Here is a 13,368-nt window from a genome sequence, read left to right on the forward strand (position 1 = left end):
GGGCAAAATGAAATAATCTGCACTGCTTGTATACCACGTCTCGGAAAAGATGATAACACTTAAATGTGGTCCAAATTGACTAAACAGATTATGCAACTCATCATGCTTGTTTTTTATTGACCTAGTATTCATATGAAGACACGTATTCGATAAAGAATGCTTTTCTTCCAGAAAATCATACAAGTCAAGGGGCGTAAAAAAATTCCCAAACAAAAAAAAAATCCGTCTACGCAATCTTGGAAAGGTCCTCTTTACTGGTTATCAAAATAGCGTCGCTAGTCTCATTTTTTTCGCATGAAAATTCTGCTCTGGGACACCCAGGCAAATTTCCATCCCTTTTCCTACTTAAAGCGGATCGCTTTGCTCAGCAAGACTTTGCTTTCGAGACATAAATGTTCGTTTATATAAACTGGCACAGAAGTCTCAAAACCAAGATCAGTGCTCGTAAGCCTTCGTTTTTTCTTCTTTGTCAAGACTTCATCTCTGACACTACGTCGCACAAACTTTACAATAAAATTTTGTACTCCTTGGGTTTTCGAAGGTACAGGATGCACAACATCAATGTCAGCGGGGCACACCTGAACCCCTGCGCAACCAGCGAGCTTAGCGACTAGAGTCTCAAGGTCTTCGTTTGGGTTCTGTGGGAGTTCCCTGATTTCCAGATTATTTGTTCGACTGTATTGTTTGAGGTCAAGAAGCTCCTTTTTTACCGTACAAAGCTCCCATCGGCAAGCCGCTTTTTTCAACTTTAGGAGCATCCAGTTCAGCTTTAAGTTCTTCAATTTCTTTGATGACGGCAGCGAGGTATTTTTTGAAATCCTGGAAATTTTTATTCATAAAGTTCATTGACCGATTTACGCCCTCCAGTTCTGTCTCTAATTTTGTGTTCATGGTACTAATTTCATGGCTTAGATTAGTATTCATATCATCCAGTTTAGTAGAAACCTCGGCTAGGATCTTCACCACTTCCTTTACGGTTTAAGGTTGCTTTTCTGCCATTCTAACTAGAAGCAACACAAACAAACAACAGCTGGGTGATCCAAACAACTACAAAATATTAAATTCAAAAACCAATCACAGTACCCACCTGCAAGCACAGAAGGTAGATGAGACTTGGACAGCAGCACACGTGTATGGATCGCCCACTGTAATGGCGTAGACGACGCCGAGCACTTTCTTATATAGGCTCGAGTCCCAGAAAGACCAACGTTACTGGAAATGCGGCGCAGACTCGCACTCAAGAGTGGAGAAGCCACAGATGCAAAACGGGCAGATAGGACCACGGTGTTTGCTTGAAAAAAGACGCCGTGATGACTTGCAGCTTGAAGGAAGCGTTGCGGCACAGCCGGTAACTTTCACGGATCGCCTTTGCAAGGTCCAGATTCTGCAAGTACAGAAGCTAGATGAGACTTAATCAGAAGCACACGTGTTTGGATCGCCCGCTGTAATGGGGTAGACCACGCCGAGCGCTTTCTTATATAATCTCAAGTCCCGGAAAGACCGACGTCACCGGAAATGCGGCGCAGACTCGCACTAAAGACTGCAGAAGCCAGAGATGTAAAACGGGCAGATGATGTGCAAGGAAACGCTCTAGCGGAGCATGCGGAAAAGAACACCCACGCAGATCGGTACCCTCTCGAGAAAGCAGCTATATTCATAAACTTCGAGGAGTCACAAAAAAAAAAAAAAAAAGACGATTTTAACGGTAGCGGGAGAAGAAGAGAAATACGAACAACCAGCCGAATAAGTCACCCGTGAACAAAGGACCGAGCAGGCCGCGAAACGTTGGACCATTTCAGCGCAGTTGGCTAGAGTACCTCCAACTTCGTTTCTTAAAGCAGAACGTCAGCATGCAACGGTATACGTTATTTCACATAGCTGTTACATTACTGGTGAGAGAAAGACACGCTGGCATCGGCGAGGCGACGATTCCACTCTTCGTTCACAACCCAAACACTGCCATTTAGATGTTGGTGACACGCGGAAATACAAAACCACGGTGATCGTCGTTGGCACTTGGCGGCAGGAAACAGAAGCGAACGTAGTAGTAAAGAAGACGCAAAGCCACACGATTGCAAAACCAGCCTGTATGGGACGTAAATTTGCCCTAACGTCGTTGCGAGTTTCAGAAATGGCCATCTAAGCCCAGTATACGTATCATTCCTGGCTGTGCTCCGGAACTTCTTTGTCTCGGACTGCTTCGTTTGCTCGTTTAACGAAAGTAGTGGTAAACATTTGAACGCCGCAAGGGGCGTGTTTGGACTGAGATACAGAATTACAGGCGGCCTTCGCTGCCGCTGCCACTCAATCAGCTCAACAGCGTTTATTAAACACCGCGTGCGACGTGCCCGAAAAACAAAACGGAAAGCATTTGATGAGGATTCAGGGCGGACTATCTTGCCGTCTGCCTGGAGAGGGCCAAAAATCTCTCGATCCTCCTTTCTTCTCGTCTCCGCGTGGTGGCGCGTCAAACGGCTGAAAACGATGCCGTTGTTACCATTTTTCATCTTTTTGTTTCCATATAGAATTTAACATGCCCCCAGTAATTCATATTCAAGTAAGCTATAAAAGATTTAAATGGTTAGGGCTGTGTAATGATTAGCAATTTTAATTATTTAATTGGTGATAAGTTATGAAATTATTAATAGGTGAATTAGTTTATTCGAAGAAACAACGAATTTTCTAAAAATATTATAAGCATTTAGAATGGTGAATATACAATTGGTGAATGCATTTGAAGGAATTCGTGTATACAGTACTTTTTGTTTTCTAAGACGGTAAATAATTTTAAAGAAGGACACTGCAAGTAGCAAACCGATCTATTCGGGATAAAATTATCCACCGCGGCGGTCGTAACGTGGTGAGTGTAAAGGCCTGACCACAAAGCGTCATCGCCGCCGCCGGTCAACGCCGCCGGGCGGAACCGCCCGGCGGCGTTAACCGGCGTTGATTGTGGAGAGGAAGCCGAGAAATTCCCACTCCCTCTTCCTGTGCACTACTGTATCACGTGCTCTACCCTCTGCTTTCAGCCATGTCGCGCCGCCCAGCCGGCCTCTGCTGAAGACAGCGCGCGCGCTGCTTGTAGGAATGCGCTGCGTGCAGGAATGCTTTCGCATTCTTACACGTAAGCAGTGTTAAGTGTGCTCCTGTCATTTTTTTTTTAATTATTCACTTCACCTGACTTGTTCTAATACGAATATTTTTGCCCGTCGTCAAAATACGGCCTATCAGTTGTTAGAATTGAGACAACAAAATTAGGTTCAGCATAATTCTCTCACAAATTTCAGCCGGGGAAACACGAGGTACCGAAACAAGATGACGCTTACAGAGCGGTGGAAGTCAAATCGGGAAGTGACGTCAGCCTCTGCAGCGGATGCGGATAAAGAGTCACTGCGACTGGTAAGGGTCCCGTGTTCGTAAAACGGCTCGCTCCACTCTGGGGCCCTAATCTGCGTGGCAAGACCGAGCGGTACTTGGGGACCGGGGCATCCCCGCCTGCCACAATGGGTCAGCGGTGCAGAGCTTGTCAATTGCAGTAGGCGGCAATACCCCGGTTCCTTGGTCCCGCCGTGTAGATTAGGACCCGTGTTGTGTCATCCTTGGCCCATTATGAGCTCTTTCTGTCCTATTTCAGCATGGCGGACACTTCGCCAAAGAATAGCGCAGAGGAGGATCTAGCTGTCTGGATTTTAGCAACTGCTACGGCATTCTTTGAAGACGGGCAACACGTTCCTTTTGGAAACGTTCCAGGTGAATTAAAAATTGTAAAATTCAGTAGAGTATTTTAGAGAAATATCTTCCTGATTGTCACTATACGCACTCTACCTGACGTCCGCCGCAATGAGTAGCATCATTCCCGAAGAAATCATTTCTTATTTGTCAGACTCCATTTAAAAAAAAATAAATAAGAATAATAATTATCCGTCTTATAAAAAAATCCACCCAGACTATTTCTGTTTGTAGGACCATCTTATTTCAATCAAGCATTTCCAAATTCTTGTTGGAATTTGGTGTACCTTCAATTACCGTGAACTGATTGAAAATGTAGATAAGAGGACGAAAACAAAGGTTTTCACGTTTAAAGTTACTAATCACAATTGAAATAATGACTTAAAGGTAAACATTAAGGACAAAATATTTTAGGGTTTTGCTAAAATTGCTATACAAAAAGTTACCACCAACCAATTCCTAAGAGCAAGTTAGCCAAACGTTTTAAAACCTGAGCGGTTTCTTTTTCGGTTGCCGCTTCACGGTTTTAAATTAAGGGGCCGAAAAGTAAGAAATATTGGTAACTACCCACAGGTATCGGTTAATCATTCTCATTTGACACGATTCTGGGGCTTTATACAAAAATGTTCACTTTGGTGTGGAAAATACCCTGCGGTTATTTGCCTTTACAATATGATGCCTCGAAGGAGTTAACACCAATGAAGAGATTATATTCTTAATTTTGAGTTCAAGGGCTACGAAAATGATACCAGGTAATTGAAAAGTGTACGCTGGCCTCATTATTCAGTTAAGAATTTATTGGCAATTATATATTAAGATATTAATCCGTATATTATCACTTTTTTGTTCTTGTGTTTGTAATCAAAAACGACTTCCTGCTGTATTTCGCAATATTTTGTTAGAAAAGATTAAATACCTTTAGAGCTCTGTCAATGGCCAGTTGTTTTTTTTAATAAAAAAAGTAACAAGAATGGTATTCCACGGAACTCTAACATATCAATCATTATACGAAACGCCCTGCGGTAGCCTACCCTACACCTTAAGATACAGTACCCATGTGAAGTTATATCTCTGCATTTAAAGGTTACAAACCTGAGACAAGTGCGAGGTTCAGAAACTGAAATATTAGGTATCAATTTAACTTGTGAACATTAACTGAACAATAATAACTTCTAAAACGTGTCAAAAATGTTACCGGGTCCACTCGCTGCATGATTCACTATATTAGACTGTAGCGTCAGTTGCTGTTGGAGTTAATGTGAAACGGTAGAATTCATCCGTGTAGCGTTCGTCAAAGTCGAATCAGATGTTAGCATTCAAATCTTTAAACACTGTCTAGGTGACTATCTGACAAATTCATAAAAAATTGTATGCACTTCGAACATATGGATCCCATATCAGAAGGGTGTGTTTCCACAATATTGTAACAGTAATTATAATCGGTTTCTTTTTTTTTCGATAAAAGTTTTTTTTTTGGTTGTAATACCAGTTTTGCCAAGACGATAAGCTCCAGATCTTGTAAAGTCAACAACCATTGCATCTTTGCCTCCCGGCATCCCCTTCTGAAAACAAACCTGTATAAATATTTTTATATGTTGACCAGTTCAATTCATATTATGTTATTTGAAACGGGATCTGTAACCAAAGTGATTTTCCGGTATGCATACCTGTATAGATTCGAGACCTGTTTGCATACAGGACCTGTATGCATACAGGTTTCGCTGGACGCACCCAGGATCCTACACTCTAAAAGATTCGACTGTTTAAAAGATGGCATACACGTTATTTAGTTGAAACCGCTTAACAAGGTAACAACGTAAGCAATAAAATGCGCAACAAATCACATGTTGAAAACTGGTGTTCATTGTTTTCTATTGCATGTAACATACATGTACACAGGCCAGATTTTATTAGGTCTTGCCTCCTTAATGTTTACCAGGACGTAAAGTCTGAAACTAGAGATGTACCTTTCTTGCAGCGATAACTTCATGCTGCAAGACCGTAAAGAACTATCAATTCACGATTACTCTTCAAAATTGCGTGTCACTTGTGACACAGGTTCTGCCGTTCCGAAGCGTATGAGCATAATATTTTTTGCTGAATTGGTTCTAAAGTTTTAAGGTGTTGCTACACTTTTACACTACAATAAGATTTCCTTCTTAGATAAATTGAAACCCTACCCAAGTCACGGCCATGGCAAGGAGTACAAAGGCATTCACATAGAATTCGATGTATGTATTTACTTTGTTGGAAAGGGCTCATCTCGTTGGGATAGCCAAACGGCCGATAAATAATATTAACTCGGATTTAACGTCAAAAGGTAATGTGTATTTATCAAGCCTGGTAATGAGCAACATGGCCAAATGTATTATGCGTATCGACAATAAAAAATGTATAAAAGAGACAATAATAACACGGGCTTACCTTACGACCTTTACGTCCGCCTTCTTGTCGTAGCCCGCTGGTACTGGAAACAGGGTCTTACCTAAAATTAAAAAAAAAAGACAAATATCTGATCAAGAATTTAAATTTATTTGTGATCAGACATATATTTTGCCCGAATAATTTATACACAACCAAGCACATTCTTAAAATATAATGTGTCTGGATGAATCAAAATATAAATATATGTGCGTATTAAATAAATTTGTTAATAATCTACGTCGTCTGGAATCCTTGGGAAGACTAAACTTCTACCAACACTGCCTAAATTTTGGGAGGTCTTGTAATTTTTGATGGGCATCACAACCATTTTTTTGGTGTACCAAGGTTGATATATTTTTTTACTTCATGTATTGGGTATTCTCAAGGCTCCATGAAAGTACACATTGCATATGAGAGATTCGCAGAGGGAATGTCAAGTGAAATTTTAAAATACTATGGCGGAATAACTGGATACATATTGGTCTGTGCGTAGCATTCACTGTTACGTGGGTATAAGCCACTGGTAGGCGATACTGGTAACGTGTTTGGAAATACTGCTACTGTTGCAATGATACAAGCCACTTGTCTGTAGGATTGCTCACCGGGGAACCTTGTACCGGCAGTAACTGTATTCCTTTACCGGCAATCAGTAAACTCGTGTCGGCGGCCGGGATCTTATACCATGTGGCTGGTATCGATGTACCAGAAACCGGTATATACATATGAGGGTGGAAAGCACGATTATACCGGTAGCCACTATTAACCTGTAGTGACTAGTGCAAACTCTTAAAGATGTCTTAGTAATGTTTGTACTTTTATAGACGCAAATAAAACTATTGATTCATGATCATTGAGTGACTGACTTATATAAAGTTCGGACGACATAACTCTCGCTCCATAAGAAATTGAGGCTCTGCTTAGATAACTTATTTGATATACGCCTCTTTTTTTCTGTTCTTATCTTTTTAGGGACTGACAGCTTCTTCCAGCTTGGTGTTTACATATATTGTTCTTCCATTTATCCTCACTTCCGACACTCGCCATTAATTTTGCTCGGGCGCATTAATTATTCCGGGCCTCAGGAACATCTGTCAGTCTCGGTCACAATGTGACGAGGTGTGTTAACAAAAGGTCTGTATTTCCTTTCCCGGGTACCCCGGAAAGGAAACACAGACCTTTTTTTCGGCTTATCCTTTTACACCTACGCGACTTGCTTAATTTTGTTTTCTTCTTGAGGATTCGCGGTTTGTGAGATAAACATACCCGAGTCTGTAGTTTGAGGGGACGAAATAACTGTAAACATAGGACCATATTTACCGGTGGGGAGGTCATGCTTTCCTTCACAAAAGTTCCGTCGGTTTGTGTTATGCAACAGTGCTACTTCTATGCGGTATTTTTTTCAACTATAGTAGACCTTGTGGTACTAAGGTATGAAGATGGGCGAGTCGATGCTGCATGATTAGGCAAATGAGAACCGCTCATAAATAAACGATTAGACCAATAAAAATATACAGACAAACACAGCGCTGTGAAAAAAAAACTGAAAATAAGCTGCGGGGGTTATATTTCTGATTCTTTAAGTTGACGAGTATGTTGAAACTGACACGCGCCTGTGCATATACTGAGATCACAATATATATATGCATTCAATTCAATTCAGTTTTGTAGCGCCGACTTTGCAAATATAAAGGTGTGACTTACACAAAGGGGAAACTACTATAGACCCTTTTTTTGGAAAACACCCACTCCTTGTGGGGCGCCACTTCAACAACTTCTGCAACAGAAATACAGTAATCTAGTATTTTCAACGATTGTTGCCTTTTATTTAAGCCAAGTATATATACAGCTTAACGCCTCACCACAGTGTTCAGTCGAAAAGTATTCTAGTGTTGGATATGTATTATGAACGTCTACAGTCATCCAGGGCAAATGACACCTTAATTTGTCGCTGGAGAAAGGAAATTGAATCGGTTCGAGTACATGACTAAACGGGTGAGAAGGCCAGCGTTGCGCACATCAAACTAAAACTTGTCTATACTGCCAGACTAAAAATAAACATGTTCCCCCTTACGACCAATGCATATTCACACACTGCTCTACAAATATACATATGAAGAAAAATCTTAGAATTATCTAGTTCTATTACCGGTATCCACACTTTGAAGCAGTTTTATACAATGTTTTTTACGTTATGCAGGTATTATATTCAATAAAATTCAAAGCATTGTGGGTGTTGTGCGCAACATGTATTCAAGAAAACGTCACAAATCCAAAAATGAAGTAAAACAGTTGAAAAATACAATATAATTCATGTCCCATCTCTTTGCGAAGGTATGCTAAACAAGCGTGGCCAAACATCAAAGTGACCTGGACGTTCTTTGTTGAAAAACATCCGTAGAATATACCAAATGGATGTTCTATATTCTACTAGGGTACATAGAGCGAATGGGCGCATACGTTTTTTTTTGTTTTTTTTTTTTTTGAATAAGGAATTTACATCTAATACAGGCCACCAAGGTTCATAATAAATAAAAAGGCAAATTTGGGGTTCAATATCTTGCGACAAAGCGTGATATCTATTGTAATAGGAGCTTCGAGACGGTATTAAGACTGCGGATGTATGCCGGTTAGAGCGTTTAAAAACCTTGATATGAATAAAATCGCTGCTGCAAGAAGCTCAAACTTTATTGTTGCTCTGTCTTACCTTATGAAGTCGAATCCGGCAAATTTTCGAGATATATCCTTCTTTGAAATAACGTTTCTCGTAGTTTTATTATTGAGGATTAACGCGTCACCGATCCTCTAGATATTTCGCATGGCTAATAGTTTTCAAGTTGTATTGATTTAGGATAGTGGTGCCGGGCTTCGGCTTTATTAGAATTCTGCGTGTTCGTCATTAGAAAACACAATGTTGTAAGTTACTTGTGTTTACAATTTGTTGTTATATCTTGACAGCAAGAAAAGTTTCGGCCCCGATTATTCCCAGTTACTCCCACTGCTGTTGGATTATAGGATAGTTAAACGAGTGAATAGTCTGACTCGTCCTCCAAGATAAAAAAAAAACAAAAAAACCTTGAGATACCTTTGTATCATGCACACAAAATACGTCAAAATGAAAGGTTCCAACATTATACCAAGGAGGGTTATCTTGGGAACATTAATGACTATTACTACGCTATAACTGGGGCTTCGTACCAGTTCATGAACAGGTCCACTAACATGTAGAATACCTGTTAACCGACCACAGTGAGTAGTCGCAGTAAGGGGTGAAATAAAACGAAATTAATGCACACCGGGGATCGTATTGTAAATTAGGATCTAAAAGGTAAAATCTAAACGAATAAAAAGTACAGAAGTTACCTTGAGACGGAGAAGGAAAAGATATACGCATAAAGAACGGGTACAAGACACAGCGTCTCTGACCCCCGCTATCAAAATAAAAATATACACATGTTAAATATAAATACGTATACAAGTTTTCAGTTCTTAATTTTATTCCACCAGCGAAAATGTTCTATGGTCTACATCCTCAGCATTTCCATTGGCTCCACCACGTGAAAGAAAAAACAAGTACTGGAGAACCCAGGAATGTTGCGTTCAATCCCCACCCCTGCCCGTTTCGATCTGGATGGACATCGTACCGGCGTGCGGTTGTGGTGCAGGTTAACGACCCCAGCCTAGCAGGGGTACCGCACTGGATAAGTTTCTCATCTAGGGCCGAGACACCAGACGCCCATTCAGGCTCACTGACGTCCGGCTGCAGAAACATGCCACAGCATTATGATCACATATGTATTTCATATTGGCTAGTTGCAATAAGTCCCTTCACAAAAAAAAAGAATAAAGGAACTTGCATTTTGATCTTAAGAATTGAAACCTTATGTTTCATTTAGGATGGTAGAATCAATAATTTTTAAACATTCGTACGTTTACACATAGACAATGAAGTCGGAAGTCAAAGAAAGCATCATGAAAACTCGATGAAACGAAATCTAGAACGTTCTGTCTTGGCAATACACTTCGCATTGATATTCTAAGAAAAAGTTCGTCAGGAAGTGCTGGACGCGTTACTGAAAAAAGGTGAACGATTACAATTACAATAGCTTTATTGAAAAAAGTAACTGAATACAGTAACCAAGTATTGCATACAAAAATTAAATGAAATATTACTAGAAAGTAATTGATCACTTTTCACGTTACATTTTTTTAAAAAAGTTTATTACAAAATCAAACATGCATACCTATGTTCAAAGTGATCGCACTTTGCGTGTTTTTGTCGATCACGCCTTGTTAAGCTTCAACATCAGTTGCTCGAAATTCTCGTCTATCATCTTCCCGCGTTTCCTCCCGAAGACATCTGCCGTTGCGCTGAAGACTCTCTTGACGGATGCGATTGAGTGAAGAGCGGTGTTCTAGGCTCAAAGAGTACGAGTTCATGGTTGCGCAGTGATTCCACGGACTCTTCCGAGTCCTCTAGGAAGTGAAGCTCTTCGCTGGTGCGACCACCCGCTGAAAGCGTTTCAGTCAAAACGTCGCTGAGCGGGTTGACATTCTAATCTTTCTGGTATCTTGGGATCATTTTTTATAAGTTTTAGGGGTAAAAAAGTGTTTAACGCTGGCGCAACATAGATGAGTGTCGCACAGGCAGGCAGCATTTCTACGTAAAAAAATTCAACTCAATATATTTACCTCTTTCGGAAACCAAATGTATTACTTCTATTTGGTTGCAAACAAAAATAGTACGTGAATTAGAACAGACGTTATTCCAGAAAAAAATGTAATTAGAGCGTCAATAAGTTAGGAAAAAATGTAATTGGTTTCGAGTAATCAGTTACTTGTAACCAAGGATGGGCAGTATTTCAAATACGTTGTGTATTTTGCATTTGTATTTAATTACAAATTGGGTAATATGTTTGACGTGTGTATTTAAATACTAATACGTGGGTATTTCAAATACAATTGTAATTAAATACAATTTGGGTGTGAAAATACTTCTTGTTTTTACGCATGTGGTCGTAAGATATACTCTCCATCCTTTATTCGGCCATGGTTTTTTTTGTCTCCTCCGGCTTTATTTTAAAGGCACTGTCGAGAGAAGGAACAAAACTACGTTCTGCACCGAATGCACTGTCTCTCAATCAATCACTAACGTTTAGTGACTTTGTGATTGCGGTGCTAGTCCAGGGCAAGAATAGCGACGAAATCGACGTTCACAGGCAGACTGGCTAAATAAGTGCCTGTGACAACTTGTGATGCTTTCCAGCCTGATTTCCATCCATAGTTTTGCCTGGAACATTCTAAATGCGCGGGTCGTCCAGATTTTCGTAACTGGTGCGAGTTGAAACAATAAAAAATTCTCTAGCTAGTGCTGCGCGTCTTGGCCGTCTCGGTTCTTTGTTGGTCTATACCAAAATGTAATCGACACAAAAAAGCTGCTTGAAGCTCTGTACTTTTTTCACCTATTACGTCCAAGCTGATTACATTTTTTGTGATTATATTTTTATTACGCTACTAGACCCTCGCACACCAACTCTTGAGTGTGCGATGCAAAATTAAAATGAGATATCCAGAAACCCGTTGTGCCCTGAAGTCGCCGACGCAAATTTTGAGGAATGTATTTGGAAAAGTATTTGGAGGGGACCAAATACATTTGGTTGTATTTGTATCTTGTATTTAAATGCTTTTTTGGAAATGTAATTAGATTTGTAATTAAATACATTTTTGACGAAGTATTTTGTATTTGTATTTTGATACATATTTGCATGTATTTTGCCCATCCCTGCTTGTAACTCGGTGCGTAAAATCTGATGGCAGGCCCAATGCCTCAGGAAAAACAAATGTGTCCTAGCTCATGTATTACCGGTACCTCTCTTTTCAAAAAATGGAAGTGATTCAATCTTCGTGTGCTCTGAGGCAAAACAGACGTGTACTCCTTATTCAGCGTTACTCTTAATCTATAAAAATGTATTGATATCCATGGAAAATATTACACTGACTTTAACTGTAACTTACTGTTTTCTTAAAGGTGTTTGCACTTAGCGCACAAAGGCATTAACGTCGAAACGTGTAGCGCCATCGGAGGATCACTTATGTGGAGGGTTAATGAATTTAGAATGAAACCGTTCATCATCCATCTTGTCCTAAATTTCTACGAGCACCAGCTGGATCTTATAACGGCCGGGAGTAATCCTGGCTAATGGCCCAAACTGTTAACGACGCCCTTCTCCCAAGTGCTTTCCTGGGAGGTGGCCGAGCGTAGGACCCGCCAGGTCTATTAACGCCTTAAATGTTGAGCGGGTTACGTTAGAACTTCTCCCGCTTAATCGTAGAAAGCCTGGACGCTACTCTATCTAAGTTAACCTTATGCCAGTAATTCTCCATGTCACTGGATTATTGAAAATTATTAAAGTAGAATAAATAAAGCAAACGAAAACAGAACACAAGTACACACCCCGCGCAGTGCGTGTCTACTTCAACTTGTGTTCTGTGTCCTGCGCTCTTTGTTTGTTTGTTTTTCATTTTTATTATGCTTTATCTACTAGCCCAACTTGACACCCTATTAAGCAATAATAGTTGGTGGCAGAGGGCTGCAATTCTATTTTAATATATTATTACGACTACGGAAATGCCCATAACCTTTTGGTTTCCCGCTGGATACGTTAAGGAGAATAATATCAACACTCTAAAACCCGGGACGTAGGACATAGGGAGAAGAAAAAAGGGGACAACACAGACACAGACCTGTGTCTGTGTTGTCCCCTTTTTTCTTCTCCTTTTGTCTTACGTCTCGAGTTTTACAATGTTCAAAGTTCACCAGCTCGCTTGCATCTCCTCTGTAATTTCTATACGAGAATAATATGTTTTGGTTATATCTTATCAAAAGAATTTATGCTTGTTCTTGATTGGAATCCGGATGATAGTTCTCTTATTCGTAAGATTGTGTTGTTATGTTCTTGCGACAATATTTTCTGCTTTCATTGTTGTGTGCAGTGCTGCTGTCTATAGGCTATTGCTTTTATGGTTATTTTAGTCTGCATCGATATCCCCTTTAGAAAACCAACTGAAAAAAAATCACCCCTCCCCCACCAAAAAAAATCTGCATAATATTTCTTTGCCTTTTATTTAGGAAAGTTAAGTACGTCATTACTATGTGCTCTTCGAGCATACCTGACAGTTGGTTTGCGGTAACTGTTGTTTCCGAGTAGTATCACAAGG

The 13,368-nt window shown here is 40.2% G+C and overlaps 1 pseudogene; it reads right to left on the reverse strand.

The window, feature by feature from the left end:
• Window positions 1–226: 226 nt before the first annotated feature.
• Window positions 227–758, reverse strand: LOC120844132 (annotated as a pseudogene).
• Between the last annotated feature and the right edge of the window lie 12,610 nt (window positions 759–13,368).

The sequence above is a fragment of the Ixodes scapularis genome, unplaced genomic scaffold, assembly GCF_016920785.2.
Source record: "Ixodes scapularis isolate PalLabHiFi unplaced genomic scaffold, ASM1692078v2 PGA_scaffold11__112_contigs__length_91849675, whole genome shotgun sequence".
Taxonomy (NCBI): Eukaryota; Metazoa; Arthropoda; class Arachnida; order Ixodida; family Ixodidae; genus Ixodes; species Ixodes scapularis.